General features: G+C 46.1%; 8 non-coding genes across 8 annotated transcripts; all 8 read left to right on the forward strand.

Annotated features, from left to right (window-relative positions):
• The first annotated feature begins 1,152 nt into the window (after positions 1-1,152).
• Positions 1,153-1,343, forward strand: LOC130324304 (U2 spliceosomal RNA). Its single transcript, XR_008869330.1, has one exon. It is a non-coding gene; the product is annotated as a U2 spliceosomal RNA (small nuclear RNA).
• Positions 1,344-3,440: 2,097 nt separating this feature from the next.
• On the forward strand, positions 3,441-3,631 carry LOC130324317 (U2 spliceosomal RNA). Its single transcript, XR_008869341.1, has one exon. It is a non-coding gene; the product is annotated as a U2 spliceosomal RNA (small nuclear RNA).
• A 2,097-nt stretch (positions 3,632-5,728) lies between these two features.
• Positions 5,729-5,919, forward strand: LOC130324318 (U2 spliceosomal RNA). The gene has a single exon (XR_008869342.1). It is a non-coding gene; the product is annotated as a U2 spliceosomal RNA (small nuclear RNA).
• A 2,081-nt stretch (positions 5,920-8,000) lies between these two features.
• LOC130324319 (U2 spliceosomal RNA) lies at positions 8,001-8,191 on the forward strand. The gene has a single exon (XR_008869343.1). It is a non-coding gene; the product is annotated as a U2 spliceosomal RNA (small nuclear RNA).
• Positions 8,192-10,276: 2,085 nt separating this feature from the next.
• Positions 10,277-10,467, forward strand: LOC130324320 (U2 spliceosomal RNA). The gene has a single exon (XR_008869344.1). It is a non-coding gene; the product is annotated as a U2 spliceosomal RNA (small nuclear RNA).
• Positions 10,468-12,558: 2,091 nt separating this feature from the next.
• Positions 12,559-12,749, forward strand: LOC130324306 (U2 spliceosomal RNA). The gene has a single exon (XR_008869331.1). It is a non-coding gene; the product is annotated as a U2 spliceosomal RNA (small nuclear RNA).
• Positions 12,750-14,837: 2,088 nt separating this feature from the next.
• LOC130324315 (U2 spliceosomal RNA) lies at positions 14,838-15,028 on the forward strand. The gene has a single exon (XR_008869340.1). It is a non-coding gene; the product is annotated as a U2 spliceosomal RNA (small nuclear RNA).
• Positions 15,029-17,117: 2,089 nt separating this feature from the next.
• Positions 17,118-17,308, forward strand: LOC130324307 (U2 spliceosomal RNA). Its single transcript, XR_008869332.1, has one exon. It is a non-coding gene; the product is annotated as a U2 spliceosomal RNA (small nuclear RNA).
• Positions 17,309-17,829: the final 521 nt, after the last annotated feature.

The raw sequence follows: 17,829 nt of genomic DNA on the forward strand, positions 1-17,829 counted from the left end.
CAGTATAAATCCTTAGAAAATTATCCCCCAGTGTCTCCATCTGCTGGCGGTATTGAATAAGCATTGCTGCACTGATGGGGTATGCATTAGACGAAAAAAAAGAAGAAAAAGAAGAATAATACGCCCAGAAAAGAGGCGAAAAGGAGAAAAACGTAAAAAAACGTGAAAAAAAAGTAAGAGGAAGAGAAGGGAAAAAAAAGGTGGAAATGGGTTTAAAAGTGATTTCGGCGGAGAAATATATATATATATATATATATATATATATATATATATATATATACGCGCACACACACACATATATATAAACGTATTCTCCGTTGAGATATTGCAGCCGCTGCTGTGTCCAGGCCCAGGAGCCTTAGCACTGTGCTGTGATGTCACTCAATACCACTGACATCACTAGGTGTAAACAACATCTCTCCTTTGCTGTGTATGTGACTATGGAGCTGTTTGGTGATGTCGTCTATTATGGCCTTCATAGAAGCAACAGGAGATTGTTGCATCCATCTAGAACCCTCAGAACTACAGTGCTATGATGTCACTCACTTCCACAGGCCTTGCAGAGTGTAAACAACAACAACCCAGCTTTGTCGTGTATGTAACCATAGGGATTGTGATGTCACCTAGAACCTTCACAGCAGCGACAGCTTTATGAGGAGCATCAGCACTGCTCTGCCTGAGCAGAACCATCACCGCCATAGGTTGTCAAATAACCCGGATTTAACCCACACAGGTAAGTCCAATGGGGTGCAGGCATGTCCTCTATGCTTACAGCTTCCCGTGGGTGTTGGTTTGATACCGTTTGGGGACAGCCAAGGAGGCATCTGCAGGCAACAAAGGTAGGTGTGTGCTTGTGTGTGTGTTTCCTATGCAGATCCTAAGCCCAGTGTCACATGCAAGTAGGAGGAGTAAGAAGGGTTCCTGGCAAATCCGGGTTATGGATTGCATTTAAAAAGGCCCCGTGGGAGTGCAATGGGCCCCTGTCTTGCTGCTTAGCAATAATGGTATGGGTTTAGGTTCTGCTGTGTGTACTGGTGGTTGACTGCCCCCCAGCCCAGAGTGTGCATGGAAAATTGTCTGGCAGCCTCCCTGACAGCAAGCAGTGATAGTGCCCATGAAGGGGACCTTGTTGGGCCCGCCCCTTTCACGGTTATCGCTTCTCGGCCTTTTGGCTAAGATCAAGTGTAGTATCTGTTCTTATCAGTTTAATATCTGATACGTCCCCTATCTGGGGACCATATATTAAATGGATTTTTGAGAACGGGGGCCGATTTCGAAGCTTGCTTCCGTCGCCCTATGCATTGACCCGATATGGCAGTATCTTCGGGTACAGTGCACCACCCCCTTACAGGGTTAAAAAGAAAGATTCCTACTTTCATTGCTACCTGCTTGCTGGCTAGCCAGCTAGCCAGCCCTGTGGGCCTTGCTGCTGCTGCTGCTGCTGCTGCAGCCAAAAAACAAAAGGTGGTGCTGCTGCTGCTTCTGCTGCTTCTGCTTGTGTCTGGCCGCTGTTGGAGCGTCCAGGCACAGGACTTCTGCTGCTGCTGACTAAATGGCCTCCTTAATTGGATCATTTGAGTAGCCAGCACACCTGTGCAGGTAGGGCATGACATGATAGGCAGCTGCCTTGATAGCGGGTGGGTGCTGAATGTTCCTAATTGACAAAATAAGATTAATGCTTATGAAGAAATATAAAATCTCATCCCTTCCCCAATATCGCGCCACACCCCTACCCCTTAATTCCCTGGTTGAACTTGATGGACATATGTCTTTTTTCGACCGTACTAACTATGTAACTATGTAACATAACATGGGGGGGTCTCCTGGCTGTTCACACAGGTGTGTCATTGCTGTACATTGACCATGCATTGCTTCTGTGGTATTGCAAAGGCAAAGACAAATGCTTCCAGCCATCCATTGCACTAATGGATTGGTCATCAGCTGGCTGTCTATGTCCCGCATCAATATAGACCAAAGTACAGAGGGTTAGGCTATGCTATAGTGCACCTACCTGATGCATCAGAAGGTGCGAGGCCCTTGCTAAATTCTGTGCACAGACTTTGAGATCTATGCTTTAGACTGTATCTAAACCTGCTCCAACATGGACTGACATTCTGGCCTACTTTCAGCCGATGCGACTTGTCTGTCGCTGAACAGTCGCTTTTTATGTATTCAGCACCTATGTATAATGTTGTAAAAATGCTCTAGAAGCTAAAGTCGCAGAAATGTCACACATATTTGGCCTGCAACTTTCTGTGCGACAAATTCAGACAGGAAAAATCAGTATAAATCCTTAGAAAATTATCCCCCAGTGTCTCCATCTGCTGGCGGTATTGAATAAGCATTGCTGCACTGATGGGGTATGCATTAGACGAAAAAAAAGAAGAAAAAGAAGAATAATACGCCCAGAAAAGAGGCGAAAAGGAGAAAAACGTAAAAAAACGTGAAAAAAAAGTAAGAGGAAGAGAAGGGAAAAAAAGGTGGAAATGGGTTTAAAAGTGATTTCGGCGGAGAAATATATATATATATATATATATATATATATATATATATATATATATATATATACGCGCACACACACACATATATATAAACGTATTCTCCGTTGAGATATTGCAGCCGCTGCTGTGTCCAGGCCCAGGAGCCTTAGCACTGTGCTGTGATGTCACTCAATACCACTGACATCACTAGGTGTAAACAACATCTCTCCTTTGCTGTGTATGTGACTATGGAGCTGTTTGGTGATGTCGTCTATTATGGCCTTCATAGAAGCAACAGGAGATTGTTGCATCCATCTAGAACCCTCAGAACTACAGTGCTATGATGTCACTCACTTCCACAGGCCTTGCAGAGTGTAAACAACAACAACCCAGCTTTGTCGTGTATGTAACCATAGGGATTGTGATGTCACCTAGAACCTTCACAGCAGCGACAGCTTTATGAGGAGCATCAGCACTGCTCTGCCTGAGCAGAACCATCACCGCCATAGGTTGTCAAATAACCCGGATTTAACCCACACAGGTAAGTCCAATGGGGTGCAGGCATGTCCTCTATGCTTACAGCTTCCCGTGGGTGTTGGTTTGATACCGTTTGGGGACAGCCAAGGAGGCATCTGCAGGCAACAAAGGTAGGTGTGTGCTTGTGTGTGTGTTTCCTATGCAGATCCTAAGCCCAGTGTCACATGCAAGTAGGAGGAGTAAGAAGGGTTCCTGGCAAATCCGGGTTATGGATTGCATTTAAAAAGGCCCCGTGGGAGTGCAATGGGCCCCTGTCTTGCTGCTTAGCAATAATGGTATGGGTTTAGGTTCTGCTGTGTGTACTGGTGGTTGACTGCCCCCCAGCCCAGAGTGTGCATGGAAAATTGTCTGGCAGCCTCCCTGACAGCAAGCAGTGATAGTGCCCATGAAGGGGACCTTGTTGGGCCCGCCCCTTTCACGGTTATCGCTTCTCGGCCTTTTGGCTAAGATCAAGTGTAGTATCTGTTCTTATCAGTTTAATATCTGATACGTCCCCTATCTGGGGACCATATATTAAATGGATTTTTGAGAACGGGGGCCGATTTCGAAGCTTGCTTCCGTCGCCCTATGCATTGACCCGATATGGCAGTATCTTCGGGTACAGTGCACCACCCCCTTACAGGGTTAAAAAGAAAGATTCCTACTTTCATTGCTACCTGCTTGCTGGCTAGCCAGCTAGCCAGCCCTGTGGGCCTTGCTGCTGCTGCTGCTGCTGCTGCAGCCAAAAAACAAAAGGTGGTGCTGCTGCTGCTTCTGCTGCTTCTGCTTGTGTCTGGCCGCTGTTGGAGCGTCCAGGCACAGGACTTCTGCTGCTGCTGACTAAATGGCCTCCTTAATTGGATCATTTGAGTAGCCAGCACACCTGTGCAGGTAGGGCATGACATGATAGGCAGCTGCCTTGATAGCGGGTGGGTGCTGAATGTTCCTAATTGACAAAATAAGATTAATGCTTATGAAGAAATATAAAATCTCATCCCTTCCCCAATATCGCGCCACACCCCTACCCCTTAATTCCCTGGTTGAACTTGATGGACATATGTCTTTTTTCGACCGTACTAACTATGTAACTATGTAACATAACATGGGGGGGTCTCCTGGCTGTTCACACAGGTGTGTCATTGCTGTACATTGACCATGCATTGCTTCTGTGGTATTGCAAAGGCAAAGACAAATGCTTCCAGCCATCCATTGCACTAATGGATTGGTCATCAGCTGGCTGTCTATGTCCCGCATCAATATAGACCAAAGTACAGAGGGTTAGGCTATGCTATAGTGCACCTACCTGATGCATCAGAAGGTGCGAGGCCCTTGCTAAATTCTGTGCACAGACTTTGAGATCTATGCTTTAGACTGTATCTAAACCTGCTCCAACATGGACTGACATTCTGGCCTACTTTCAGCCGATGCGACTTGTCTGTCGCTGAACAGTCGCTTTTTATGTATTCAGCACCTATGTATAATGTTGTAAAAATGCTCTAGAAGCTAAAGTCGCAGAAATGTCACACATATTTGGCCTGCAACTTTCTGTGCGACAAATTCAGACAGGAAAAATCAGTATAAATCCTTAGAAAATTATCCCCCAGTGTCTCCATCTGCTGGCGGTATTGAATAAGCATTGCTGCACTGATGGGGTATGCATTAGACGAAAAAAAAGAAGAAAAAGAAGAATAATACGCCCAGAAAAGAGGCGAAAAGGAGAAAAACGTAAAAAAACGTGAAAAAAAAGTAAGAGGAAGAGAAGGGAAAAAAAGGTGGAAATGGGTTTAAAAGTGATTTCGGCGGAGAAATATATATATATATATATATATATATATATATATATATATATATATATATATACGCGCACACACACACATATATATAAACGTATTCTCCGTTGAGATATTGCAGCCGCTGCTGTGTCCAGGCCCAGGAGCCTTAGCACTGTGCTGTGATGTCACTCAATACCACTGACATCACTAGGTGTAAACAACATCTCTCCTTTGCTGTGTATGTGACTATGGAGCTGTTTGGTGATGTCGTCTATTATGGCCTTCATAGAAGCAACAGGAGATTGTTGCATCCATCTAGAACCCTCAGAACTACAGTGCTATGATGTCACTCACTTCCACAGGCCTTGCAGAGTGTAAACAACAACAACCCAGCTTTGTCGTGTATGTAACCATAGGGATTGTGATGTCACCTAGAACCTTCACAGCAGCGACAGCTTTATGAGGAGCATCAGCACTGCTCTGCCTGAGCAGAACCATCACCGCCATAGGTTGTCAAATAACCCGGATTTAACCCACACAGGTAAGTCCAATGGGGTGCAGGCATGTCCTCTATGCTTACAGCTTCCCGTGGGTGTTGGTTTGATACCGTTTGGGGACAGCCAAGGAGGCATCTGCAGGCAACAAAGGTAGGTGTGTGCTTGTGTGTGTGTTTCCTATGCAGATCCTAAGCCCAGTGTCACATGCAAGTAGGAGGAGTAAGAAGGGTTCCTGGCAAATCCGGGTTATGGATTGCATTTAAAAAGGCCCCGTGGGAGTGCAATGGGCCCCTGTCTTGCTGCTTAGCAATAATGGTATGGGTTTAGGTTCTGCTGTGTGTACTGGTGGTTGACTGCCCCCCAGCCCAGAGTGTGCATGGAAAATTGTCTGGCAGCCTCCCTGACAGCAAGCAGTGATAGTGCCCATGAAGGGGACCTTGTTGGGCCCGCCCCTTTCACGGTTATCGCTTCTCGGCCTTTTGGCTAAGATCAAGTGTAGTATCTGTTCTTATCAGTTTAATATCTGATACGTCCCCTATCTGGGGACCATATATTAAATGGATTTTTGAGAACGGGGGCCGATTTCGAAGCTTGCTTCCGTCGCCCTATGCATTGACCCGATATGGCAGTATCTTCGGGTACAGTGCACCACCCCCTTACAGGGTTAAAAAGAAAGATTCCTACTTTCATTGCTACCTGCTTGCTGGCTAGCCAGCTAGCCAGCCCTGTGGGCCTTGCTGCTGCTGCTGCTGCAGCCAAAAAACAAAAGGTGGTGCTGCTGCTGCTTCTGCTGCTTCTGCTTGTGTCTGGCCGCTGTTGGAGCGTCCAGGCACAGGACTTCTGCTGCTGCTGACTAAATGGCCTCCTTAATTGGATCATTTGAGTAGCCAGCACACCTGTGCAGGTAGGGCATGACATGATAGGCAGCTGCCTTGATAGCGGGTGGGTGCTGAATGTTCCTAATTGACAAAATAAGATTAATGCTTATGAAGAAATATAAAATCTCATCCCTTCCCCAATATCGCGCCACACCCCTACCCCTTAATTCCCTGGTTGAACTTGATGGACATATGTCTTTTTTCGACCGTACTAACTATGTAACTATGTAACATAACATGGGGGGGTCTCCTGGCTGTTCACACAGGTGTGTCATTGCTGTACATTGACCATGCATTGCTTCTGTGGTATTGCAAAGGCAAAGACAAATGCTTCCAGCCATCCATTGCACTAATGGATTGGTCATCAGCTGGCTGTCTATGTCCCGCATCAATATAGACCAAAGTACAGAGGGTTAGGCTATGCTATAGTGCACCTACCTGATGCATCAGAAGGTGCGAGGCCCTTGCTAAATTCTGTGCACAGACTTTGAGATCTATGCTTTAGACTGTATCTAAACCTGCTCCAACATGGACTGACATTCTGGCCTACTTTCAGCCGATGCGACTTGTCTGTCGCTGAACAGTCGCTTTTTATGTATTCAGCACCTATGTATAATGTTGTAAAAATGCTCTAGAAGCTAAAGTCGCAGAAATGTCACACATATTTGGCCTGCAACTTTCTGTGCGACAAATTCAGACAGGAAAAATCAGTATAAATCCTTAGAAAATTATCCCCCAGTGTCTCCATCTGCTGGCGGTATTGAATAAGCATTGCTGCACTGATGGGGTATGCATTAGACGAAAAAAAAGAAGAAAAAGAAGAATAATACGCCCAGAAAAGAGGCGAAAAGGAGAAAAACGTAAAAAAACGTGAAAAAAAAGTAAGAGGAAGAGAAGGGAAAAAAAGGTGGAAATGGGTTTAAAAGTGATTTCGGCGGAGAAATATATATATATATATATATATATATATATATATATATATATACGCGCACACACACACATATATATAAACGTATTCTCCGTTGAGATATTGCAGCCGCTGCTGTGTCCAGGCCCAGGAGCCTTAGCACTGTGCTGTGATGTCACTCAATACCACTGACATCACTAGGTGTAAACAACATCTCTCCTTTGCTGTGTATGTGACTATGGAGCTGTTTGGTGATGTCGTCTATTATGGCCTTCATAGAAGCAACAGGAGATTGTTGCATCCATCTAGAACCCTCAGAACTACAGTGCTATGATGTCACTCACTTCCACAGGCCTTGCAGAGTGTAAACAACAACAACCCAGCTTTGTCGTGTATGTAACCATAGGGATTGTGATGTCACCTAGAACCTTCACAGCAGCGACAGCTTTATGAGGAGCATCAGCACTGCTCTGCCTGAGCAGAACCATCACCGCCATAGGTTGTCAAATAACCCGGATTTAACCCACACAGGTAAGTCCAATGGGGTGCAGGCATGTCCTCTATGCTTACAGCTTCCCGTGGGTGTTGGTTTGATACCGTTTGGGGACAGCCAAGGAGGCATCTGCAGGCAACAAAGGTAGGTGTGTGCTTGTGTGTGTGTTTCCTATGCAGATCCTAAGCCCAGTGTCACATGCAAGTAGGAGGAGTAAGAAGGGTTCCTGGCAAATCCGGGTTATGGATTGCATTTAAAAAGGCCCCGTGGGAGTGCAATGGGCCCCTGTCTTGCTGCTTAGCAATAATGGTATGGGTTTAGGTTCTGCTGTGTGTACTGGTGGTTGACTGCCCCCCAGCCCAGAGTGTGCATGGAAAATTGTCTGGCAGCCTCCCTGACAGCAAGCAGTGATAGTGCCCATGAAGGGGACCTTGTTGGGCCCGCCCCTTTCACGGTTATCGCTTCTCGGCCTTTTGGCTAAGATCAAGTGTAGTATCTGTTCTTATCAGTTTAATATCTGATACGTCCCCTATCTGGGGACCATATATTAAATGGATTTTTGAGAACGGGGGCCGATTTCGAAGCTTGCTTCCGTCGCCCTATGCATTGACCCGATATGGCAGTATCTTCGGGTACAGTGCACCACCCCCTTACAGGGTTAAAAAGAAAGATTCCTACTTTCATTGCTACCTGCTTGCTGGCTAGCCAGCTAGCCAGCCCTGTGGGCCTTGCTGCTGCTGCTGCTGCTGCTGCAGCCAAAAAACAAAAGGTGGTGCTGCTGCTGCTTCTGCTGCTTCTGCTTGTGTCTGGCCGCTGTTGGAGCGTCCAGGCACAGGACTTCTGCTGCTGCTGACTAAATGGCCTCCTTAATTGGATCATTTGAGTAGCCAGCACACCTGTGCAGGTAGGGCATGACATGATAGGCAGCTGCCTTGATAGCGGGTGGGTGCTGAATGTTCCTAATTGACAAAATAAGATTAATGCTTATGAAGAAATATAAAATCTCATCCCTTCCCCAATATCGCGCCACACCCCTACCCCTTAATTCCCTGGTTGAACTTGATGGACATATGTCTTTTTTCGACCGTACTAACTATGTAACTATGTAACATAACATGGGGGGGTCTCCTGGCTGTTCACACAGGTGTGTCATTGCTGTACATTGACCATGCATTGCTTCTGTGGTATTGCAAAGGCAAAGACAAATGCTTCCAGCCATCCATTGCACTAATGGATTGGTCATCAGCTGGCTGTCTATGTCCCGCATCAATATAGACCAAAGTACAGAGGGTTAGGCTATGCTATAGTGCACCTACCTGATGCATCAGAAGGTGCGAGGCCCTTGCTAAATTCTGTGCACAGACTTTGAGATCTATGCTTTAGACTGTATCTAAACCTGCTCCAACATGGACTGACATTCTGGCCTACTTTCAGCCGATGCGACTTGTCTGTCGCTGAACAGTCGCTTTTTATGTATTCAGCACCTATGTATAATGTTGTAAAAATGCTCTAGAAGCTAAAGTCGCAGAAATGTCACACATATTTGGCCTGCAACTTTCTGTGCGACAAATTCAGACAGGAAAAATCAGTATAAATCCTTAGAAAATTATCCCCCAGTGTCTCCATCTGCTGGCGGTATTGAATAAGCATTGCTGCACTGATGGGGTATGCATTAGACGAAAAAAAAGAAGAAAAAGAAGAATAATACGCCCAGAAAAGAGGCGAAAAGGAGAAAAACGTAAAAAAACGTGAAAAAAAAGTAAGAGGAAGAGAAGGGAAAAAAAGGTGGAAATGGGTTTAAAAGTGATTTCGGCGGAGAAATATATATATATATATATATATATATATATATATATATATACGCGCACACACACACATATATATAAACGTATTCTCCGTTGAGATATTGCAGCCGCTGCTGTGTCCAGGCCCAGGAGCCTTAGCACTGTGCTGTGATGTCACTCAATACCACTGACATCACTAGGTGTAAACAACATCTCTCCTTTGCTGTGTATGTGACTATGGAGCTGTTTGGTGATGTCGTCTATTATGGCCTTCATAGAAGCAACAGGAGATTGTTGCATCCATCTAGAACCCTCAGAACTACAGTGCTATGATGTCACTCACTTCCACAGGCCTTGCAGAGTGTAAACAACAACAACCCAGCTTTGTCGTGTATGTAACCATAGGGATTGTGATGTCACCTAGAACCTTCACAGCAGCGACAGCTTTATGAGGAGCATCAGCACTGCTCTGCCTGAGCAGAACCATCACCGCCATAGGTTGTCAAATAACCCGGATTTAACCCACACAGGTAAGTCCAATGGGGTGCAGGCATGTCCTCTATGCTTACAGCTTCCCGTGGGTGTTGGTTTGATACCGTTTGGGGACAGCCAAGGAGGCATCTGCAGGCAACAAAGGTAGGTGTGTGCTTGTGTGTGTGTTTCCTATGCAGATCCTAAGCCCAGTGTCACATGCAAGTAGGAGGAGTAAGAAGGGTTCCTGGCAAATCCGGGTTATGGATTGCATTTAAAAAGGCCCCGTGGGAGTGCAATGGGCCCCTGTCTTGCTGCTTAGCAATAATGGTATGGGTTTAGGTTCTGCTGTGTGTACTGGTGGTTGACTGCCCCCCAGCCCAGAGTGTGCATGGAAAATTGTCTGGCAGCCTCCCTGACAGCAAGCAGTGATAGTGCCCATGAAGGGGACCTTGTTGGGCCCGCCCCTTTCACGGTTATCGCTTCTCGGCCTTTTGGCTAAGATCAAGTGTAGTATCTGTTCTTATCAGTTTAATATCTGATACGTCCCCTATCTGGGGACCATATATTAAATGGATTTTTGAGAACGGGGGCCGATTTCGAAGCTTGCTTCCGTCGCCCTATGCATTGACCCGATATGGCAGTATCTTCGGGTACAGTGCACCACCCCCTTACAGGGTTAAAAAGAAAGATTCCTACTTTCATTGCTACCTGCTTGCTGGCTAGCCAGCTAGCCAGCCCTGTGGGCCTTGCTGCTGCTGCTGCTGCTGCTGCTGCAGCCAAAAAACAAAAGGTGGTGCTGCTGCTGCTTCTGCTGCTTCTGCTTGTGTCTGGCCGCTGTTGGAGCGTCCAGGCACAGGACTTCTGCTGCTGCTGACTAAATGGCCTCCTTAATTGGATCATTTGAGTAGCCAGCACACCTGTGCAGGTAGGGCATGACATGATAGGCAGCTGCCTTGATAGCGGGTGGGTGCTGAATGTTCCTAATTGACAAAATAAGATTAATGCTTATGAAGAAATATAAAATCTCATCCCTTCCCCAATATCGCGCCACACCCCTACCCCTTAATTCCCTGGTTGAACTTGATGGACATATGTCTTTTTTCGACCGTACTAACTATGTAACTATGTAACATAACATGGGGGGGTCTCCTGGCTGTTCACACAGGTGTGTCATTGCTGTACATTGACCATGCATTGCTTCTGTGGTATTGCAAAGGCAAAGACAAATGCTTCCAGCCATCCATTGCACTAATGGATTGGTCATCAGCTGGCTGTCTATGTCCCGCATCAATATAGACCAAAGTACAGAGGGTTAGGCTATGCTATAGTGCACCTACCTGATGCATCAGAAGGTGCGAGGCCCTTGCTAAATTCTGTGCACAGACTTTGAGATCTATGCTTTAGACTGTATCTAAACCTGCTCCAACATGGACTGACATTCTGGCCTACTTTCAGCCGATGCGACTTGTCTGTCGCTGAACAGTCGCTTTTTATGTATTCAGCACCTATGTATAATGTTGTAAAAATGCTCTAGAAGCTAAAGTCGCAGAAATGTCACACATATTTGGCCTGCAACTTTCTGTGCGACAAATTCAGACAGGAAAAATCAGTATAAATCCTTAGAAAATTATCCCCCAGTGTCTCCATCTGCTGGCGGTATTGAATAAGCATTGCTGCACTGATGGGGTATGCATTAGACGAAAAAAAAGAAGAAAAAGAAGAATAATACGCCCAGAAAAGAGGCGAAAAGGAGAAAAACGTAAAAAAACGTGAAAAAAAAGTAAGAGGAAGAGAAGGGAAAAAAAGGTGGAAATGGGTTTAAAAGTGATTTCGGCGGAGAATATATATATATATATATATATATATATATATATATATATATATACGCGCACACACACACATATATATAAACGTATTCTCCGTTGAGATATTGCAGCCGCTGCTGTGTCCAGGCCCAGGAGCCTTAGCACTGTGCTGTGATGTCACTCAATACCACTGACATCACTAGGTGTAAACAACATCTCTCCTTTGCTGTGTATGTGACTATGGAGCTGTTTGGTGATGTCGTCTATTATGGCCTTCATAGAAGCAACAGGAGATTGTTGCATCCATCTAGAACCCTCAGAACTACAGTGCTATGATGTCACTCACTTCCACAGGCCTTGCAGAGTGTAAACAACAACAACCCAGCTTTGTCGTGTATGTAACCATAGGGATTGTGATGTCACCTAGAACCTTCACAGCAGCGACAGCTTTATGAGGAGCATCAGCACTGCTCTGCCTGAGCAGAACCATCACCGCCATAGGTTGTCAAATAACCCGGATTTAACCCACACAGGTAAGTCCAATGGGGTGCAGGCATGTCCTCTATGCTTACAGCTTCCCGTGGGTGTTGGTTTGATACCGTTTGGGGACAGCCAAGGAGGCATCTGCAGGCAACAAAGGTAGGTGTGTGCTTGTGTGTGTGTTTCCTATGCAGATCCTAAGCCCAGTGTCACATGCAAGTAGGAGGAGTAAGAAGGGTTCCTGGCAAATCCGGGTTATGGATTGCATTTAAAAAGGCCCCGTGGGAGTGCAATGGGCCCCTGTCTTGCTGCTTAGCAATAATGGTATGGGTTTAGGTTCTGCTGTGTGTACTGGTGGTTGACTGCCCCCCAGCCCAGAGTGTGCATGGAAAATTGTCTGGCAGCCTCCCTGACAGCAAGCAGTGATAGTGCCCATGAAGGGGACCTTGTTGGGCCCGCCCCTTTCACGGTTATCGCTTCTCGGCCTTTTGGCTAAGATCAAGTGTAGTATCTGTTCTTATCAGTTTAATATCTGATACGTCCCCTATCTGGGGACCATATATTAAATGGATTTTTGAGAACGGGGGCCGATTTCGAAGCTTGCTTCCGTCGCCCTATGCATTGACCCGATATGGCAGTATCTTCGGGTACAGTGCACCACCCCCTTACAGGGTTAAAAAGAAAGATTCCTACTTTCATTGCTACCTGCTTGCTGGCTAGCCAGCTAGCCAGCCCTGTGGGCCTTGCTGCTGCTGCTGCTGCTGCTGCAGCCAAAAAACAAAAGGTGGTGCTGCTGCTGCTTCTGCTGCTTCTGCTTGTGTCTGGCCGCTGTTGGAGCGTCCAGGCACAGGACTTCTGCTGCTGCTGACTAAATGGCCTCCTTAATTGGATCATTTGAGTAGCCAGCACACCTGTGCAGGTAGGGCATGACATGATAGGCAGCTGCCTTGATAGCGGGTGGGTGCTGAATGTTCCTAATTGACAAAATAAGATTAATGCTTATGAAGAAATATAAAATCTCATCCCTTCCCCAATATCGCGCCACACCCCTACCCCTTAATTCCCTGGTTGAACTTGATGGACATATGTCTTTTTTCGACCGTACTAACTATGTAACTATGTAACATAACATGGGGGGGTCTCCTGGCTGTTCACACAGGTGTGTCATTGCTGTACATTGACCATGCATTGCTTCTGTGGTATTGCAAAGGCAAAGACAAATGCTTCCAGCCATCCATTGCACTAATGGATTGGTCATCAGCTGGCTGTCTATGTCCCGCATCAATATAGACCAAAGTACAGAGGGTTAGGCTATGCTATAGTGCACCTACCTGATGCATCAGAAGGTGCGAGGCCCTTGCTAAATTCTGTGCACAGACTTTGAGATCTATGCTTTAGACTGTATCTAAACCTGCTCCAACATGGACTGACATTCTGGCCTACTTTCAGCCGATGCGACTTGTCTGTCGCTGAACAGTCGCTTTTTATGTATTCAGCACCTATGTATAATGTTGTAAAAATGCTCTAGAAGCTAAAGTCGCAGAAATGTCACACATATTTGGCCTGCAACTTTCTGTGCGACAAATTCAGACAGGAAAAATCAGTATAAATCCTTAGAAAATTATCCCCCAGTGTCTCCATCTGCTGGCGGTATTGAATAAGCATTGCTGCACTGATGGGGTATGCATTAGACGAAAAAAAAGAAGAAAAAGAAGAATAATACGCCCAGAAAAGAGGCGAAAAGGAGAAAAACGTAAAAAAACGTGAAAAAAAAGTAAGAGGAAGAGAAGGGAAAAAAAGGTGGAAATGGGTTTAAAAGTGATTTCGGCGGAGAATATATATATATATATATATATATATATATATATATATATATATACGCGCACACACACACATATATATAAACGTATTCTCCGTTGAGATATTGCAGCCGCTGCTGTGTCCAGGCCCAGGAGCCTTAGCACTGTGCTGTGATGTCACTCAATACCACTGACATCACTAGGTGTAAACAACATCTCTCCTTTGCTGTGTATGTGACTATGGAGCTGTTTGGTGATGTCGTCTATTATGGCCTTCATAGAAGCAACAGGAGATTGTTGCATCCATCTAGAACCCTCAGAACTACAGTGCTATGATGTCACTCACTTCCACAGGCCTTGCAGAGTGTAAACAACAACAACCCAGCTTTGTCGTGTATGTAACCATAGGGATTGTGATGTCACCTAGAACCTTCACAGCAGCGACAGCTTTATGAGGAGCATCAGCACTGCTCTGCCTGAGCAGAACCATCACCGCCATAGGTTGTCAAATAACCCGGATTTAACCCACACAGGTAAGTCCAATGGGGTGCAGGCATGTCCTCTATGCTTACAGCTTCCCGTGGGTGTTGGTTTGATACCGTTTGGGGACAGCCAAGGAGGCATCTGCAGGCAACAAAGGTAGGTGTGTGCTTGTGTGTGTGTTTCCTATGCAGATCCTAAGCCCAGTGTCACATGCAAGTAGGAGGAGTAAGAAGGGTTCCTGGCAAATCCGGGTTATGGATTGCATTTAAAAAGGCCCCGTGGGAGTGCAATGGGCCCCTGTCTTGCTGCTTAGCAATAATGGTATGGGTTTAGGTTCTGCTGTGTGTACTGGTGGTTGACTGCCCCCCAGCCCAGAGTGTGCATGGAAAATTGTCTGGCAGCCTCCCTGACAGCAAGCAGTGATAGTGCCCATGAAGGGGACCTTGTTGGGCCCGCCCCTTTCACGGTTATCGCTTCTCGGCCTTTTGGCTAAGATCAAGTGTAGTATCTGTTCTTATCAGTTTAATATCTGATACGTCCCCTATCTGGGGACCATATATTAAATGGATTTTTGAGAACGGGGGCCGATTTCAAAGCTTGCTTCCGTCGCCCTATGCATTGACCCGATATGGCAGTATCTTCGGGTACAGTGCACCACCCCCTTACAGGGTTAAAAAGAAAGATTCCTACTTTCATTGCTACCTGCTTGCTGGCTAGCCAGCTAGCCAGCCCTGTGGGCCTTGCTGCTGCTGCTGCTGCTGCTGCAGCCAAAAAACAAAAGGTGGTGCTGCTGCTGCTTCTGCTGCTTCTGCTTGTGTCTGGCCGCTGTTGGAGCGTCCAGGCACAGGACTTCTGCTGCTGCTGACTAAATGGCCTCCTTAATTGGATCATTTGAGTAGCCAGCACACCTGTGCAGGTAGGGCATGACATGATAGGCAGCTGCCTTGATAGCGGGTGGGTGCTGAATGTTCCTAATTGACAAAATAAGATTAATGCTTATGAAGAAATATAAAATCTCATCCCTTCCCCAATATCGCGCCACACCCCTACCCCTTAATTCCCTGGTTGAACTTGATGGACATATGTCTTTTTTCGACCGTACTAACTATGTAACTATGTAACATAACATGGGGGGGTCTCCTGGCTGTTCACACAGGTGTGTCATTGCTGTACATTGACCATGCATTGCTTCTGTGGTATTGCAAAGGCAAAGACAAATGCTTCCAGCCATCCATTGCACTAATGGATTGGTCATCAGCTGGCTGTCTATGTCCCGCATCAATATAGACCAAAGTACAGAGGGTTAGGCTATGCTATAGTGCACCTACCTGATGCATCAGAAGGTGCGAGGCCCTTGCTAAATTCTGTGCACAGACTTTGAGATCTATGCTTTAGACTGTATCTAAACCTGCTCCAACATGGACTGACATTCTGGCCTACTTTCAGCCGATGCGACTTGTCTGTCGCTGAACAGTCGCTTTTTATGTATTCAGCACCTATGTATAATGTTGTAAAAATGCTCTAGAAGCTAAAGTCGCAGAAATGTCACACATATTTGGCCTGCAACTTTCTGTGCGACAAATTCAGACAGGAAAAATCAGTATAAATCCTTAGAAAATTATCCCCCAGTGTCTCCATCTGCTGGCGGTATTGAATAAGCATTGCTGCACTGATGGGGTATGCATTAGACGAAAAAAAAGAAGAAAAAGAAGAATAATACGCCCAGAAAAGAGGCGAAAAGGAGAAAAACGTAAAAAAACTTGAAAAAAAAGTAAGAGGAAGAGAAGGGAAAAAAAGGTGGAAATGGGTTTAAAAGTGATTTCGGCGGAGAAATATATATATATATATATATATATATATATATATATATATATATACGCGCACACACACACATATATATAAACGTATTCTCCGTTGAGATATTGCAGCCGCTGCTGTGTCCAGGCCCAGGAGCCTTAGCACTGTGCTGTGATGTCACTCAATACCACTGACATCACTAGGTGTAAACAACATCTCTCCTTTGCTGTGTATGTGACTATGGAGCTGTTTGGTGATGTCGTCTATTATGGCCTTCATAGAAGCAACAGGAGATTGTTGCATCCATCTAGAACCCTCAGAACTACAGTGCTATGATGTCACTCACTTCCACAGGCCTTGCAGAGTGTAAACAACAACAACCCAGCTTTGTCGTGTATGTAACCATAGGGATTGTGATGTCACCTAGAACCTTCACAGCAGCGACAGCTTTATGAGGAGCATCAGCACTGCTCTGCCTGAGCAGAACCATCACCGCCATAGGTTGTCAAATAACCCGGATTTAACCCACACAGGTAAGTCCAATGGGGTGCAGGCATGTCCTCTATGCTTACAGCTTCCCGTGGGTGTTGGTTTGATACCGTTTGGGGACAGCCAAGGAGGCATCTGCAGGCAACAAAGGTAGGTGTGTGCTTGTGTGTGTGTTTCCTATGCAGATCCTAAGCCCAGTGTCACATGCAAGTAGGAGGAGTAAGAAGGGTTCCTGGCAAATCCGGGTTATGGATTGCATTTAAAAAGGCCCCGTGGGAGTGCAATGGGCCCCTGTCTTGCTGCTTAGCAATAATGGTATGGGTTTAGGTTCTGCTGTGTGTACTGGTGGTTGACTGCCCCCCAGCCCAGAGTGTGCATGGAAAATTGTCTGGCAGCCTCCCTGACAGCAAGCAGTGATAGTGCCCATGAAGGGGACCTTGTTGGGCCCGCCCCTTTCACGGTTATCGCTTCTCGGCCTTTTGGCTAAGATCAAGTGTAGTATCTGTTCTTATCAGTTTAATATCTGATACGTCCCCTATCTGGGGACCATATATTAAATGGATTTTTGAGAACGGGGGCCGATTTCGAAGCTTGCTTCCGTCGCCCTATGCATTGACCCGATATGGCAGTATCTTCGGGTACAGTGCACCACCCCCTTACAGGGTTAAAAAGAAAGATTCCTACTTTCATTGCTACCTGCTTGCTGGCTAGCCAGCTAGCCAGCCCTGTGGGCCTTGCTGCTGCTGCTGCTGCTGCTGCAGCCAAAAAACAAAAGGTGGTGCTGCTGCTGCTTCTGCTGCTTCTGCTTGTGTCTGGCCGCTGTTGGAGCGTCCAGGCACAGGACTTCTGCTGCTGCTGACTAAATGGCCTCCTTAATTGGATCATTTGAGTAGCCAGCACACCTGTGCAGGTAGGGCATGACATGATAGGCAGCTGCCTTGATAGCGGGTGGGTGCTGAATGTTCCTAATTGACAAAATAAGATTAATGCTTATGAAGAAATATAAAATCTCATCCCTTCCCCAATATCGCGCCACACCCCTACCCCTTAATTCCCTGGTTGAACTTGATGGACATATGTCTTTTTTCGACCGTACTAACTATGTAACTATGTAACATAACATGGGGGGGTCTCCTGGCTGTTCACACAGGTGTGTCATTGCTGTACATTGACCA

This window comes from Hyla sarda, unplaced genomic scaffold, assembly GCF_029499605.1.
Source record: "Hyla sarda isolate aHylSar1 unplaced genomic scaffold, aHylSar1.hap1 scaffold_2632, whole genome shotgun sequence".
Lineage (NCBI taxonomy): Eukaryota > Metazoa > Chordata > Amphibia > Anura > Hylidae > Hyla > Hyla sarda.